The following is an 18692-nucleotide window of genomic DNA, read 5'->3' on the forward strand; positions in this document are numbered from 1 at the left end:
ACAGAATATATTTTCATGTACAACAACTAGGGATGCACTGAATCCAGGATTTGATTCGGGATTTGGCCAGGATTCTGGCTTTTTCAGCTAGTGACGCTAGCGTCTGATGTCAGCTCGCAATGCCGCCAAATTCATTCAAGTATAAGAAGGGAATTTCGTTTGCAGCACACTGCCCGTTGTTAGGTTCTATTTAGAAGTTCCTGGGTGTTAATTCCTTGAGAATCCTGACTATCTATTGTGTGTTGACCCTTGCCTGCCTGGTTTACTACTCTGATCTCTCCAATCCTGATCCTGCCTGTCTGTGACTATTCTGACCTCTCCAATCCGACCTTTGCCTGTCCATCGACTATTCTACGCTCTCTATCCTGATTCCGGCCTGTCTGACCAATCTATCAGCTTGTGCTGGCCCGGCCTGCCTGTTCCTGGTGGTGTTCTTCCTTCCAGTATCCTCGTGAGACGATTGTGCCCCTTTGCTCGTCCAGAACCGTTAGCTTTGCTCTTCTCTCTGTTAAGACCTGGCGGCATCCAATTAGCCGAGGGCTCCGCTCGAGGTGAAAGACGGCGGTTAAAGTCAGAAGTGAGAGCCGAGACCAGGGAACTTAGCTTGGGTTCTGGATATAGGATGCCGAATGTGAAATGTACCACCTAAGTTTGTGGACTTAGCATTAGGTTGGATATCCCTTATTTATACAATCCCCCTCAATAGGCTTCTCAACATTACAGCCTCGGCAGCAATCCCCTTGTATCCAACCTTGACCCTGACAAGGACCCACCAATGGGTTGGAGGTTACTTCCCCTGCTGCAAGGCTTTAAGTCCCAGTAGAACATAATGTCACATGTGTTGTTAAGCAGTTAATTTTACAACAGGAAGAAGGAAGATGAGTTTTCAGCCACAAATAGAATGTTTGCAATGAATATAAATGAGCCTCTAACTGAAATGCTCAGCTGTAATCAGCACCGGAAAGGATGCAATCATTGAAGATTTGGGCCAGTAGGTTTTATCTCTATCACAAGTGATCGTGTCCATCTAATGTTGTAGTTTCAAAACTGTGGGGCTGGCCCTGATGGAGGTCCCAACCTGAAGGCCAGTTAGGAGAAGATTTGTAGACCCTATCTACAATTCGTTTAAAGATGCATTTCATTATAATCATATAATCATTATGTTCATGGCCTCTAGGATTTTCCACCAATTCCTACAAATAAAGGAGTACAGTACACACTTACACTACAGTTTAATAAGTTCACTACATTCCTTATTCTTCATGGCCACCATCTTGACTTTGCATCCAGCTGGTGAAATTCAGTAGTGCGTAATGATATACTAGGATATTAGTATGAACATTTATCATTGCAGAAACAGAAAGTGTGGATTTTACTGAACGTTACCTCTTTTGCCAGAGTTGACTTTGCCACCTCAGACCAGGTGAACTGCTAAAAATAAGCTACATCTTCCTCAATCTTATGTCACTTACATCATATCCTATGTGCTGAAAATGCATTAAAGTTACAAAAACGCTGGCGACTTTTCCTTTTTTGAAGTGGAATTGCCTGCAAAAGTCCTAGCAAACTTTTTTTAGGGAACCGGTTTTCTCCAGACATTTCATAACGTATGGAACATTCATTTTACAGTGGGCTCATGTGTAGGGCATTATATTAACTCTCTTGTCTTTATTAAGGTTCCCTGGACATTTGTAAGAAAAAGTGGTAACTTCAAGCATTAGACGTCCATACAACTTTAAATTACCCGCCGAATGCAAATTGACCTAAGCGCAAGATCACTAGCGAATTTTCACTAGGCACAAACGTACGCTAGTGCATCTTGATTATGAAATGCTAACACTAGCGAAAAGTTGCCAGCATTTTGCGCCCAGGGCACAACTTTGCATATTAGTGAATTAGCGTAGTGGTAGCGAATTTGAGCCTTGCGAAACGGTCGATGGCGACAATTCGCCCTTAGTGAATCTGCCCCCATGTCTTAAAGTAGTGTGGCTGCTCCGGCCCAGGAAGAAAGCGATGATGATTCAGAAGCGGGAAGTGTGCTGGTGTCACCCATGTCTTAAGGAATAGTGACACAAATATGCTTTATTTAGGGGTTGTTCACCTCTGAGTTAACTTTTAGTATGACGTAGAGAGTGATATTCTGAGTCAATTTGCAATTGGTTTTCATTTTTTATTATTTGTGGTTTTGGAGTTATTGAGCTTTTAATTCAGCAGCTCTCCAGTTTGCAGTTTCAGCAATCGGGTTGCTAGGGTCCAAATTTCCCTAGCAACCATGCATTGATTTCACTTAGAGACTGGAATAGGAATAGGAGAGGCCTGAATAGAAAGATGAGTAATAAAAAAGTAGCAATAACAATACATTTGTAGCCTTATAGAGAATTTGTTTTTAGTTGGGGGTCATTGGCCTCTATTTGAAAGCTGGAAAGAGTTAGAATTAAAAAGGCAAATAATTAAAAAACGATGCAAAATAAATAATGAAGACCAATTGAAAAATTGCTTAAAATAAGCCATTCTTTAACATGCTAAAAGTTAACTAAAAGGAGCCTGCATCTGGGGTCACAGAATTGGGTAATCTGGATCTGCCTTCTATTGGAGTCAGTTTTCTTTCTCTCTATAATTCCCCTCACCAATATGTGAGTCCACGGGCACATGCACGAACTCCGACTCTCAAGATTCAGCTTGAAATTGTGGCTCTATACAGGCAAATCCTTTGTGAGCCACCGTTGCATCAACATAATTGCGTGATCATCTTGCATTGCTCCACAAAATCTTGTGGACATGCTCAAGTTGTGGCACCAACAGGTCCTCCTTCTCCTCCCACTCTTACCCAAAACTTGGTTACTAATTTCTACTTGATATTCTGAGGTTACTTCTCACTATTGATTTCTGATTATCCTGACCCCAGCCTGGCTCCTGTTCCTACACCAGTGCTGCCAGCTCTGACCAAGACCAAGACCTGCTTGACACTGATCTTGATTAAACTACTCTGGCTACTCTTTTGCTTCTGTACTTTCTGTCTCCTCCTTCAGACAAGCCTCCAGATAGCGCAAGAGCCTTATGGGCTTTTACCTTAAACTGCCTTCAGCTTGACAGAATTACTTGCCATACTAGCCCTGGGTTTCCAGACTATATATTATAGATAATTGGTTTGAAGGTAATATTTAAACTGAACTAAAGTGAGGTAGAAAATAGCCTTCTTTAATTCTTGGCCAAATACCCAGTAGAGAGAGAGAGAGAGAGAGAGAGAGAGAGAGAGAGAGAGAGAGAGAGAGAGAGAGAGAGAGAGAGAGAGAGAGAGAGAGTCAAAGTGCTCTGTTATAGAACCTGAAAATACTTTCTTCTGTATGAATGTTTCATTTGAATTCAGCTCACTTTGAGAGTCAGTAATCCTTGCTCCATCACACGATCCAGTCAATGTTCAGCCATGCATGCAGCACTATAATTAGGTGCTTTACAGAGAATAAAAAGTCAATAGGTAGCTCTGCTGAAATTATTTTGCACTTTGCTTCTTGAGAGACTCTCATTCCTTTAAGAACCAAATTAACATGACCTTTTCTTGGAACAGTCCTGTGTATATATACCTTGTTAAATAAACTCCGAAATGAGAGGAAACTGCTAAACCAAAACAATAAATACCAAATGCATAGGTCCCACCAAGCACAGGTCTGCCTTAGCATTCCCTTTCTGTATAATATTTAGGCTGATGTCAGACTGGGCAGTTGGAGCTCAGACGTCATAAGGTGGAAATTTCTACTATATTTCCCCTGCTTTCGGTATTTGGGTTGTTGTCTATTTTGGTGGTAGTACATAGTACTTAGGATCCGAACTTTATTTTTTGGTAGTAGCATCTACTACATGGGATCTGAACCTTATATTTTGGTGGTAGTACCTACTAAATGGGATCTGAACCTTGTGCCTAGTCTGCTAAAAATGAGGTTGCAGTTCTTATGTCCACTTAAACCTTGTATCTTGGTGGTAGCACCTAAAACATGGGATCTGACTTTATATTTTGGTGGTAGCACTTACAACATGGGATCTGAACCTTATATTTTGGTGGTAGCACCTACAACATGGGATCTGAACCTTATATTTTGGTGGTAGCACCTTCAACATAGTATCTGAACCTTATATTTTGGCGGTGGTACTTACAACATGGGATCTAAACCTTATATTTTGGTGGTAGGACCTACTACATGGGATCTGAACCTTATATTTTGGTGGTAGTACCTACAACATGGGATCTGAACCTTATATTTTGGTGGTAGTACCTACAACATGGGATCTGACCTTATATTTTGGTGGTAGCACCTACAACATGGGGTCTGACCTTATATTTTGGTGGCAGCACCTACTAAATGGGACCTGAACCTTGTGCCTAATCTTGCAACAATGGGGTTGCAGTTCTTACTGCCACTTAAACCTTGTGTTTTGGTTGCAGCACTTAAAACATAGGATCTAACCTTATATTTTGATGGTAGCACCTACAACATGGGATTTGACTTTATATTTTGGTGGTAGCACTTACAGCATGGGTTCTGAACCTTATATTTTGGTGGTAGTACCTACAACATGGGATCTGAACCTTATATTTTGGTGGTAGTACCTACAACATGGGATCTGAACCTTATATTTTGGTGGTAGTACCTACAACATGGGATCTCACCTTATATTTTGGTGGTAGCACCTACAACATGGGGTCTGACCTTATATTTTGGTGGCAGCACCTACTAAATGGGACCTGAACCTTGTGCCTAGTCTGCTAATAATGGGGTTGCAGTTCTTATGTCCACTTAAACCTTATATCTTGGTGGTAGCACCTAAAACATGGGATCTGACTTTATATTTTGGTGGTAGCACCTACAACATGGGATCTGAACCTTATATTTTGGTGGTATCACCTACAACATGAGATTTGACCTTAAATTTTGGTGGTAGCACCTACAACATGGGATCTGAACCTTATATTTTGGTGGTAGGACCTACTACATGGGATGTGAAACTTGTGCCTAATCTGAAAATAATGGGGTTGCAGTTCTTACGGCCACTTAAACCTTGTGTTTTGGTTGTAGCGCTTAGAACATATGATCTAACCTTATATTTTGGTGGTAGCACCTACAACATTGTGCCTATTTTTGTACTTTGCACCTTGCTCAACTAGGTGAGCGTGTTCTCTCAAGAATGTCCTGTAAATAGCTGTGAATTCAGCAGAAATACACACAGGAGGGGTGGAAGGTGCCTAGCTTACGTGTTATTTATAAGAAACAAGCCTTGGAGTACCTTAGAGCCCTATACAGCTTGGCACCCTTGAGACCTGCGCAATTTTGCAGCAGTTCTTGTTCCTGTACCAATATGAGACCTGCTCCATGTGCCCCTTTGCTTGAACTTCAGGAGATAAAACCATGACTTACTTTTATGTATATCCTATATTGTTAGATATATATATATATATATATATATATATATATATATATATATATATATATATATATATATATATATATATATATATATATATATATATATATATATATACCTGATTATAGTGTATAGTACAGTATATTGTCTGTCTGAAACCTAAATGAACCCACCAGACACAAGCTGCATTCTAATATTAACTGTAGAGAAATGAATATACCCACGAATAATGGCGCACAACGCAGCCTTAACGTGCACAGGGTTTAACCATAAATCAATCACTTACACTTGAGCCTCATTAAAATAAAATGGATAACCCGCCATAGATTTCTGCAATGACTGCTTAATGCTGCAGTTACGTCTGAGCGGGAAACTTACTCGCAGATGCCGGAGTAATTATTGATGGCAAAGAGCTTAAAGGGGTTGAGTCACTTTTTTTTTATCCAGGAAAATTGATATGTCGGAGAGCACTTCTGGTTGATTAAAACAACGGGCCTGCCATTAGCAAGAGATGTTTCAAAATCTATTACAAATGTCAGGGATGTTTTAAAAGGATCAATGTTTGATGATTTCACCATTTTTCCACAAAGTTTGTAAAACTTGAGGGGTCATTTATGAAAACAAGTACAGCATGCAAAGTACAAATTCAAGGTAAACAGCCATGGTTGTTACCTATAACGTTTTCTCCATAATTCCAGTGTAAGGCTATAGTAAATTGAGCAGCACCGTTACTCTAACTTGTAGCTTTAACCCTATATTTGCTCCGGGTAAGACCTATTATTTTTTTAGGGGGTGAGCCCTCGCAATGGTGTGGAGGCACGGTGTAATATACTGCAAGTGATTCTTATAACTTAACCATAGAATGTATTTATTGAAGAACCTAATCCATATAGGAGTTCAAAGAGAGATAAAGCAGGAACACAGAACGTCAGTATATGCACCAATGGTCAGTATAAATCCCTGCAGGGTAAGAGAGAGAGAGAATACACTCCCAGCTTTCAGCCTTTACCCTGGAGCCCCAAGGCCCTAGCTCTGACACTTGGGGGGTTATGTAATTAACACTAAGTTTGCCCAGGAGCAGTAACCTATAGAAACCAATCAGCAGGTAGCATTTCCTGGTCAACTGTTTAAAAATAATAATCGTATTGGTTGCTGTGGGTTACTGCTCCTGGGCAAACCTAGTGCCTTTTATTACATATGAGGGTTAGTCCCTACTTCTGAGCAATTAGTGCCCGGGATCCTAGTCCCACTCAAAACTCTTCGGTGGAGCCTGTGCTGCTTGACTAAATAGCCCTGACTATTGATCACTCCTAGAGTGACCTATTATGGCGAGTAGCCTCTCCATCACTTACTAGACCTGACCTTGCCTAGGTTCCAAGTGCAAACCCTTCCTGCCTGCTCAGGTAAGGGGACGGGCAAAAATGAACCCTGACCACATGTGTGCTCAGCTTTTATATTATAACAAATGCCACCTAGTGGCTAAACCTGAGAACTCTAAGGGTCATGCTTTGACCCCGGAAGAGGAACCTAGCTCCTGTATAAACTAAAGGGTCCTTCAGTGGACAAGTTTAGGCAAACAATTAGGGGAGACATGTCGCTCCGGCTTGCCTTATCTGGAGCACTAGGGATGCACAGTTCCCCAATGCTCCGGCTCCTCTACCACGCTCCTCGCGGGGAGAGGTAGTGTGGACGGGCACTAGGATCACGTGGCCCAGGCACTAGGACCATGAAATCCGGGCCTGCTAAAACCAGTGAGATACAACAAACCAGAAAATATACTTAACAAACTGAAAGTGATGAGAAGCTGTGTGTGATGCCAACAACTAGGGGAGGTGTAACCAACTGGAAGATATGCAGCCAACTGATAGATAGGCAACCAACTTTGTAAGATGTAACTGACTGGGTAAGATAAAGTCAAAGATTTGTATATTTTTATTTTCTATGGTCTTAGACTGAAGTTTGGTTGTGCAGTGGTTAGCTCTTCTGCCTTGCAGTACTCGAGTCCAATGTTCAGCTCCAACCTGGACCCTATCTGCAAGGAGTTTTATGTCCTACTCCTGTCTGCAATGGTTCCTGACAAACCCCAAAAAACAGAAGCCTACAGGCATTTTGTGCTGGATAGCGGCATGCATTCTGTAATGAGCTGTCTCAACATTATATACAGTAAATAAAGAATAAGAATAATAAAGGGGGCATGAACAGGAAAATGGTGGAAATTCTCCAGTGGTAGTGCGACTTAAACATACAGAGATGTTTCTAGAGATTAACTGTGGAATTCTGTCACCCAATGTCATATAGCATGGATAGAAAAACATGGAGTCACAGCATATTAGCCTGTTGTGATCCCTTATGCCAATGGCTGTTTTCCTAATAACGGACACGGCAGTTTGTCAGCTGCCAGAAAGGTGATGACACAAACGTTAACACAATGCGGCTAATATTGTACCTGTCGCTTCCTGAAATGTAATCCCATAACATTTAGTGCTGTCACGCAAACTGTTTGATCTCTTAGCCGTAATAACTCTGTATTTCTGCTCGTTCCAAAGAGGGCACACACAGGACACATCTGGCATGTTGCATAGAGAACTAAATGTTATTAATGACTGCAAGAAATTACAAAATGCTTAACAGGAATTCAGTTCAACAGGTCAACACTACGGCCTTACAAAGCATATATTAGAGACATTTACCGTTGATATCTCCTCTTCTGTAAATATGTACAGGTATTTCAGAAAGCCCTCCTGAAAGAATTGATATACAAGTGTCAGAACCCCCAGCAGCCTCCAGAACCCATAGGTTGGGCATCCCTTTAGTAGTTTAGCCCACCATATTTAATACATTTCACATGGTGGAATAAGTTATGTTGAGAACCATAGAAATGATTAATTCTCACTTGGAAATGAAGGGCAGCTGCCATAAAGGCACTGACAAATGCCCACTGCGCCCCCTGGAATAATGGGTGGGACCAGCACAAGGGCAGAACTATCCATAATTTGGTCATTGCAGTGGTACTGGGACCCAGAAGAGACTGAGGTTTGGGCTAGGGCCACTGTCTTCTGCAATACACTGCAATACTGAGGGCATGAGCCACCCCAATCCCTCCCAATATGCTCCTTAAATTTGTTGAACAAGCCGGATAATTAGAACAGGCATCAGCAATAAAATCCACACTTGCACCAGGATGACATATTTACAAGAGGTGACATTTTTTCAAAACTAGAATGTCATCCCCAGGATCTAATATATTGAGAACAGACATTTTTTTAATGGCTGATCATTATGCCTGAAAACTCTCACGAGACCTCCTGTGTTACGTAGAACCCGGAAGTGTTTTAGTCGCGTATCTCCCGACGGGCCAACCATTTGCCTTGAGAAAGCTTAACTAGCGAAACATTTCTACATAATTTATTTGATTTTAATCAGTTAATCTTATAGCGGTTTTAGAATTTTAGTTGGGAATTGGTCAAGTAGGGTGCTGCACATTCGAATCCATCGCTCTATTCAGTTCTTCTCCTTTTTCGCTATTGGATTCCTGAAGGGGACCGACGATTTGTTCCATTTGTGAGGTCTAAGTAAGTTCTTCCTACAGCTTAGGGCAAGCTAAAACAACAAGGCCACAGTCCCGGTTATCCCTTATTCTACAGCTTTGTGGTGTCCCAGGGATAGAAAAAATTCAGGCAGTAGTTTTTGGGACAACTCCACCTCTCCATGTTTTCATTTTCCTACTGGTCCTCTATGAATTGAGTCAATTTGGAAATAATTTATTCTGTATATTAATTCTTAAAACAGGTTACTAATTAATTCACAATCTTTAATCACTAATCAATTGGGAATGTCATTTTAAGTATTTATTGGCACAGCACTTTAAATTAATTTTATATTATCAACTCTGTTAATTCATTTCCAATCAATTTTCACATGGGCACTTTATATAAATAACAGTTAATTGATTTTTAGAATTAATTAATTAAAAGGCATTATTTACAACATTGACACATATTGATTTATTGAACTGTTAAAATTGCACTAAGCACTTTAATCAGAAACTTTAGGTTAAGTTAAGTTGACCAATTAATTCCTAAAGTGGTTAAATTGGTGTTGTCACACAGGTATTGTGTTTGAAATCCCTTGGTTGGTTGTATTTGGATTAGTATTGAGACTATTATAATTGATAGAGGAGGGGTGCTCTCTCTTTCTCTTTGAATTAATAAACTCATGGACAACTCAGTCCATGAGCAAAGGCCAAGAATTTGGAGGAAAAAAAGACTAAAATAAGTATCAGTGTCATTCCAAGATGAAATTGCACATATTTAAGTTGCACACCTGCTTTTATCTATGTATATAACCTATATGGTCATATCCCCTTACAAAACTGCATTTCCTCAGTTGAAACACTCACTGTAGACTTCCAACCTGTCTCTGCAAGACAAACAGGAGCAAGTGACAAGGGGAACAGGAGGTTGAGAAGCAGCAGCAAATTTGTGATGGGCGGCTGGTTGTGGTTGCAAGTGTTCAGGAGGCAGGCTATCAGGGCTCTGAGTCAGGTAATATCACCTTGCTACTTGGTCCAGTTTTTGACACGCAACAATTTTTATGTATGCGGCAATTTTTTTTTCGACGTGCCGGATTTTTCATCGACGAATTGTGAACACAGTTTGCAAATAATTCACCACAAATTTGTGTCTGCTGAATTTATTCTCCCATCACTACCCACAGCCTCAAGATGAGTCAGGCTAGAACCAGACAATTAGGTCCAGACGATTGTAGGTATTTGCCTGAGTTTCCCTGAAGTATTGTCTGTACGTGGCAGATTTTGGAGCCAAAAGACAACATTCTGCATTTCACTCCAAAATCTGCCCTGACTTCAGAAGAGAAGGGGAGCAGCAGGGCAGCGGGTTCTCTACCTCCTGTGAATCGCAATCGTCTGCATTGACTGGCCCTATAGAGCGGAGGGTTCCTTAGGATCATCAGGGCCCCTTGGGGGGACATTTGGTTTGTTTAATCATTTATAGGGATTTTCAGTGCATACATCACAGCTCTTCAAACTGCAGCCCTCCAGCATTTTTACTCCCAGCATTCCCACTGATCCTGTTCATTAATGATGATAAGCAAACACGGCACCACCCCTCCTGCCCCATCTGAATTACGTGCAATTTAGGGAGCAGTGACAGACACAAGCTACAATGCATCAGGGTCCTGTAATTACTGCCTGCCCTATGCACTCTGAAACCCATGCCAGATGTTTTATTTAGGAGAAGGGACAGAGCACAGCCAGACCTGGGACAGAATTGTTCTCTTGATGACCATGATCTTGTGCCCCTTGCACTTTTGCACTGCCTCTATGTGAATGACACCAACAATATCACACATACATTGTCTGAAGGAGTCCAAATACCCCCCAACGATCTGCTCTGCTGTGTATGTCTAATATCTGCATTTAGAACAGAAGATAGCAGAACATACCAAAACCTTTAGTGGTAGAAGATCTGGAACCCTTTCCATCCCAGAGCTACAAGTTAATGCTAGAAGTGCCAATCACACCTCCCGCCAGTCACTTGGTACCTCTGCGGCCCACGCCTCGCTCATTGTGCCAGGATTATTCAGCCTGCTGTGTGCCACAATGTCGGATCATGTTTGTGTGCAGAAAAGTGTCTCAAAAGCTTTAAATAATTAGCGCAATTAGCAAGGAGATTTCCAGCTGTGGAACCGGTTGGTATTAAATGCAGGGGACGCATCTGTCAGAGGCGTTGGTAATTTTTCCACCAAAAGCCTATTTTCCATTAAAAATTGCAGAGTGTGTATCTGCCCGCTCGGTTATATTTATCGCTTTCTCACGCTGGGCGCGCTCAACCTGTGGTTCTCCAGCTGCTGCCTGTCTCCTGCTTCCAGCAAATCTAGACAGCTGTCAGTGCATGCAGGGAGTTGTAGTTTGGGAACAGCTGGAGATAGAGAACCCAGATTTACACACTGTTTGTCTTCCTGAGAAGGAATGCAGGTGCTGTAAGAACTCCTAAACACATATTTATTGCTGCAGGGAAGACTAGCTACTACCAACTGCTGTGGCACAGCACAGTGCATAGATCATTTAGATTGTAAGCTTCTCAGTACAGAGAAAAAAAGCTTCAGGGTACAGGTATGGGACCTGTTATCCAGAACGCTTGGCACCCAGAGTTTTCCAGGCAACGGATCTTTCTGTAATTTGGATCGTCATACCTTAAGTCTACTAGAAAATCATGTAAACCCAATAGGCTGGTTTTGCCTCCAATAAGGATTAATTAAATCTCAGTTGGGATCAAGTACAAGCTACTGTTTCATTATTACAGAGAAAAAGGAAATCATTTTTAAAAATGAGGATAATTTGGATAAAATGGAGTCTATAGGAGACGACCATTCCTTAATTCGGAGCTTTCTGGATAACAGGTTTCCGGATAACGGATCCCATACCTGTATAAGGATCACAGTATGACTATTCATTACTATTTCCATGCCAGGCCTGAGCAGATGAATAAAAACCCACATGTGTGCTAAGCAGAATAAAGGCTGCAATGCAAGCTCCGGATGCGGCTGCAATGTATTTTTCTACATAAAAGCCGACAATTACAGCAGGGCGCATAGATGGCTCCAAAGTTCAGTGAATTGACAATAACCCTTCATTTAGACCGTGTGTTCCAATTGTAAGGCACGCAGCCTGCTGAAAGCTATTGATCACACATAATCAACTGGAGTCAGCGAAAGCCATTCAAATGCCACATGGGCCGACTACTATTCGCCAGCCTTTGCAGTGTAGGAAGGAATGAGTCAGTCGGTATCAATTTTATCTAACAAAAGTAAATATATTCCTAATGCCACACTGCAGAATACACAATATAAAATACATAATGCTGCACCTGTAAATCAAATAATCACCCCTTATTTTTAAAGATTGACCATTAATTTTTCCTAATGAGCTTGGGTAAGTTTCCCTTATGCTTATTTGCATCCGTTCCTGGTTGTCTTGGATCCAATAAGATCTGTTCCTTTGCACTGTGACAATAAAAAAGATGGCTGATTTGTAAAGTGCCAAGCCTAGGGAGAAGAAGACAAGGTTGAGTAGAAGAGGAGATTAATAGAAGAGAAGAAAAAGCTGATGGTACCTTCTCTATAGGTTAAGGAGGGGGGTCACCACTCCCAACCTTTTATATGTGTGAGCCACATTCAAATATAAAAAAGAGTTGGGGAGTAACACAAGCATGAAAAAAGTCCCTGGGGTGCAGCATAAGGGTTGTGATTGGTTATTTGGTAGCCCCTATGTGAACTGGCAGCCTACGGGAGACTCTGTCTGTTCTGGTTTTTATACAACCAAAACTTGTCTCCAAAACAGTGATTTAAAAAAAGCAGCTGCTTTGAGGCCACTGAGAGCAACATTCAAGGGGTTGGTGAGCAACATGTTGGGTAGGAATCAATGGGTTAACGTTTAAAGTTCTGGAGCTGTAAAATGGTTAAAACAAAAGTTAATTTCGAGACAAATATAATGTTGGTAAAGTGCACCAGATTAGAGAGGGTAGATTGCATGACTGTCAATGCTAATGCCGCTCACAGGCCCGGAGTCCACAAAGGCCAGGGCCTAGGGCGGAAAATTACTAGGGGCCACGTGCTGCCCAGCCACTTTCCGGGGAGCACTGGGGAGAGCCTAAGGGTGCCCGCCACTGAAATCCGGCGCTGGATGTTCATGGCTTTACTCCTTGGATAAACAACATATGTTAATTATTATCTTTAAACCATTACCCTTAAACCATTATAGAGCTTGAAGGACTGTCAGAAAGAGTAAGAGAAGGAGATAGTAAAAAAGAATCGCCTACCCTATTTTTGTTCAGCAGAACTGCTACTGACCCAGACCAGGCATTGATCCAACCCAGACCCTCACATCACCATCTTTGCCAGGCCCAATCTAGATAAAAAAAAGTATCTGACCTGCTCCCCATTACATCCTGCTTGACCCCAGATGTGACATGAGAAATATAATACACCCTTCTGGCATCCAACTGACTCCCCCTGCAGGGTAAACACAGACCATCCACAATCAGGAGGTCTTCTGACCAAATTGTGACTGCTCTGCAGATATTCCATGGGTGAATAACTTGCTATCTACAGTAGTTGTCCCTTTGAGCGGATATTATTAAAGTACATAACCATAATATACAGATAGCAGGGGCTAATGGGAGACAGAACCAGGAATCGGGAACCCAGTGTGACAGTATCACAGAGATAACATGCAAAGTAAGGAACCGTTCCTTTAGTGGAAGTAGGAGAACAGGGACCCCATTAAAGGGGTGATGACAGACCGGCAACTGTAATAGTACCATGTAGGAGTATAAGCTAGACAGGATTAGCAAGAAAGAGCAGTAGTGAGTTATACCATAGGACTGATAGATCGGAGGTAGCTCTTCAAGGCATACCTCCCAACTGTCCCTTTTCAGAGGGACAGTCCCTCTTTTGACAGCTCAACCCGCAGTCAATCATTTGTACTGGAAAGTCCCTCTTTTCTCTGCACTGAACAGCCACAAAAAGAAACAAAGTTTCTCATATAATTGTCTTGTAGCAGAGAGCCCAGAACAGCTAACAGTTGCAAATAAGATACTTTGTAACAATTTTGAGACACAAAAACACAGTTTAGATAAGGAGAAATATTTTCAAACTTTCATAACCTGCCAAATTTTGTAAAACGAACATGGTAATTAGGGGGTGTGGCCACAGAAAGGGGTGTGGTCAAAAAATTGCTACGCTACGTGCGGGAAAAATAGTTTTGTCCCTCTTTTTACTTCCAAAATGTTGGGAGGTATGTCAAGGTGATACTTTGCCTGAGAGTAAAGGGACCAGAGTTTGGAAATGGATAGAAGTGTTTCCTTGAGGTGAACTTTAAACCTACCAAATAAATCTCCAAAGTGGTGCCAGTGGTTCTCATGGTTAAGAACGTCCGTTACCCTGCTATCCTGATTCATTTGAGCATGAGAGCTGTAGTCCAACAGTACTGCTCCTACAACATTGCAAGGGTTATAGTGTAACCATGTTCTGCTTCACATTAGATAGAAACCTTGTTTTGGGCCAAGAGTTACGATAGACTAAATTCTAATTTGGCTCTCGCTGAGACTCCAGCCTTGCTCCTAAGATCCCCTTCTCATTCTACATCAGTATGATTAGGTCAGAAAATCTATTTGTAAAAATATCAAGCAGTAAATAACCAAATTTGGATTTACGGTTGTTCAGCTTTGCTGGAATACAAAAATCCGTCGGCTGAGGATTCTGTAATATATTCACAGCTGGGACGGAACACTCGCACGCCTGTGTTACTTTTCAATGCATATTATTAGGGGGTAAAAAAAACATAAATTGCTTGTCTACCTGTCAGCGGAGTTTCTAATGCAATTATTTCCCTACCTGCAGGAATACAGCTGCATATCCCACTCAATAATGTATGCTACAGCACCTTATCATTCACGGGAAAATGGAGCGCACCCCAACAAAAACACTATGCAGATAAGCTATTATTTGGGAATTTATTGCACTTGGGTACCTGCTATGGAATCTTTACAGTCATTATTTACTGTGCTGCTTTGTTCAGAGGAACAGAATACAGCAAAAAAGAGTGTATTTGGTACAATTCTCTATACACACTGGCTGCATGGGTAATAGCTACACACACACTGAGCCATTTCTATGCATTTTACTTAATTATCCTGTGCAATTTAAAGCTGAGCTGCATCATTTCACGATGCCTTTCTATTTTTCTCTGCACATCGTGCTCTTATACAAACATAATTATCAAGCTTTTCTAAAGTGTAGGGAAGAAAGAAACCTATTTTATATTGATTTAAATGACTGCCTTGTTTCCTATAAGATAGGAAATACTAAACTGATGCCAGTCCAAAGCCCAAATCGTTCCAGACATTTGCACAACCGTGACTTACTAGTACATGGTCACATACCTCCCAATGGTCCAGATACTGTGGGACAGTAATGAGTGGATTGAATAGTGGACTCCAAAAATGGGTTGGGATCAGGGACATGTGTGTAACTGAGCATGGCCATTGTTGATTGAGAGCGGGGTCTCAAATGTTATAAAAAAAAAAAGTTGTATAATGAAAGTCCTTTAAAAATTAAATATGGAACACTAATTCTTTCTTTTCCACTAAAACATCCATAATTGATATAAAGGTGTTTAAATATCTGAGCTGTCAATCATACAGTATATTGCCTGCCCCGCCTCTATGTCTGAGGCATAAAGGCGGGGCAGTCAACTACTTTCAGCGCCGTTTCTGGCGAAGGAGCCGCCTGAGGCGGCTCCTTCAATGCCGCCCCCCGCAACGACTTACCTGTCGGGAGGGGAGGCAGGAACGCGATTGCGGCGAGCGCAATTGCGCTCTCTCACAATAGCGCAGCCGAATTTCCGGTTTAAAGACCGGAAATTCGGCTCTTAAAGGTGTAGGAGCGGCTTTTTGCCGCCCCTGGAATCCTCTCTGGCACTGCCGCCTGAGGCAGAGCACCCCTGACTACTTTCACTTTAAATTCAGCACTTTCTTGATGTCACTGCACTCCTCACGTTCCCCCTTCCCTCGTCATACTCTATAATTGTGTAGGGCTCTGCACATGGCCATTAGGTTCCCCATTCCGTCGCATACACAAGATTTATGGTGATACACAACTTGCTTTAATAACAGTATCCACAAAATGGCACCTGCCTGCTTGCTGTGATTGTGAATTCTATGACTCAAGGAAACAATATGTAAATAATATATATAGTGTAAGAAAAGTTTATTTGCTCATCTAACATAAGAGAAAGGGCTTTGGAATTATTTCTTAGGGTGACAGGTCCCCTTTAATGTAAACCAAATGCTGTGACAACCTCTATGTATGAGAAGAACTGGTTAATTTTAATGTACATTGAGGCCCTTAACTATCAAAGGTGCATGTTCTCTAAAGCAATGGGCAGGGCTGGATCTGAAGGTCATATATAAGGTCAATTGGGCAGCTAGGGTAGATTTCCTTATCCTAGGTTCTCTGAATCCCCTTGTACATTGTGATGCAGCCTAATGACAGTTGGGCTTAACCATCAGAAATGACCATGCAAGGAACCCCACAGACATGGACATGGACTGATAGATGGACAACTGTATCAGCATCAAGACTTCTGTCTCTGTGGAGAAACATTTAGTCCATCGCTGAATGATCTGTTCCATATAGCCAATTGTTTGCCATTGATCTTCCGGACGACGTATTCATACCTGCCTAGATTGTCTCCCTTGTGAAATCAGACCATTGCTGTTACACACATCAGGAATAATGGCCTGTGAATGATGCCCCTCGGCCTCATCATGGTATTGATTTCTTCATTTCCAGCTTGTCTTTATTAGAGGAAGGTTGATTCTAGCACAGAACTGAAAGAACTGAACAAGGGGGTGGGGCGGTGTGTTGGCGTAACTGAGAATTTTCCAGATTTGAATTAGGAGGTTAATGTGTAAGATATAGTGAATAAAGTACCCCCTCTTGTAAAATATAAGGATATTATATGTTACCGAGGAGTTTCATGACCATATAAAAACACGAGGCCGAAGGCCGAGTGTTTTTATACAGGTCATGGAACTCCGAGGTAACTTATAATATCCTCATATTTCACAACTGGGGGTACTTTATTAATTATAATACACAAATTTTAGTGAGTCATGTGACAGAAATTACATCACTACTCACCGTTTATAACTGATGACATCAGAACTCACCGTTTATAAGGATATAATTTACAAGATATTCATGGCTTTTGTGTATTATATTGAAATAAAGGCTCAGTTAATTTTTCTTACAGAACATAACATATACACATAAAGATCCTCATATAAAAGTTTTGGGTTTTAAAAGAAGAATAAATATTTGCAGATGCCCCAGATTGTGTTTGACACTAGTTTAGGCCCACAAGCAATGTAGACAGTATTAACATGGCCATATATGGGTCAACATGCTGATCGCACAGATATCTGGCCAAACAAGCAGCGTAAGGATGCAGTTCTCATCTGAAAGGTCCCTGTAGGCCCACATCATGATCCAGTTGTCGTTCTCACCTGAATGGTCCCCATAGGCCATCATGAATCATGATCAACAAGTGCACCAGCCCACTTTGATCCATCACATGGATGGCCAAATCAAAGCAAAGATCTGCTCATTTAGTGACTTCATCTACTTTAAGTGATCCCTTCAACGCTTAATTTTAAGAGAATAAGTATTTTCTTGCAATTTATATGTTTTTGTGGGTAATAAAAACTTGAAGATACCACGTACTGAATATATTTATGTTCGTTTTTTATATATTTGCAGGCCTGGCTGAAAGAGAATATTTTCCCATGGTCCTTCAGGAATAGCACAGGAGGTATCATGCCCTGTATCAGTGCTGTCAAACTTCTGTGGTACCGAGGGACGGAATTTTTCTGGCCTACTTGGTGGAGGACCGATAATGGAAGGCAGTGATGACCACTCCCTGTTTTTAATCCACACCCACTTTAAACCACACCCATGTAACCACAAGACCAGGTCCACATTAATGGTGGTAGCCCACCAAAAACCAAATGATTGGTGCTCAATGGCGGGATATCATTTATCACTCATATGTGAAAAAAGTTGTCATATTAAAGGAATTGTTCAGTGTAAAAATAAAAACCTGGCAAAGAGATAGGCTGTACAAAATAAAAAACGTTTCTAATATAGTTAGTTAACCAAAAATGTAATGTATAAAGGCTGGAGTGACTGGATGTGTAACATAATAGCCAGAACACTACTTCCTGCTTTTCAGCTCTCTTGGTTTCCAGTGATTGGTCACAAGGCAGTAACCAATCAGTGACTTGAGGGGGGGGCACATGGGTCATATCTATTGCTTTTGAATCTAAACTGAATGCTGAGGATCATTTTCAAACTGACTAAACAGTTATGTCCCATGTCACTGACTAACTCAGAGTTAGAGATCTGAAAAACAGGAAGTAGTGTTATGTTTTGATTTTTTAGACATCCACTCACTACAGCCTTTATACATTACATTTTGGCTAACTAACTACTGTATATTAGAAATATATTTTATTTTTCACAGCCTATTTCCCTGTTTTTATTCTTACATTGAACTGGTCCTTTAAGGCCTACCCTTAAATCCATATGCCTCCTCTACTGTGGATAACACAGCACCCCCAGCACATGATTAAACACCTTAAGGTCCCCTAACAATCATTTTCAAATGCTAACGAATCCCCAAAACAAATACCAGG

The 18692-nt window shown here is 41.3% G+C and overlaps 1 protein-coding gene across 1 annotated transcript in view; it reads right to left on the bottom strand.

Moving 5' to 3' along the window:
- The window catches only part of LOC108718467 (receptor-type tyrosine-protein phosphatase N2-like), a 606363-nt gene that overhangs the window by 520641 nt on the left and 67030 nt on the right, over positions 1-18692 (bottom strand). The window lies entirely within an intron of this gene.

This window comes from Xenopus laevis, chromosome 6L (genome assembly GCF_017654675.1).
Source record: "Xenopus laevis strain J_2021 chromosome 6L, Xenopus_laevis_v10.1, whole genome shotgun sequence".
Lineage (NCBI taxonomy): Eukaryota > Metazoa > Chordata > Amphibia > Anura > Pipidae > Xenopus > Xenopus laevis.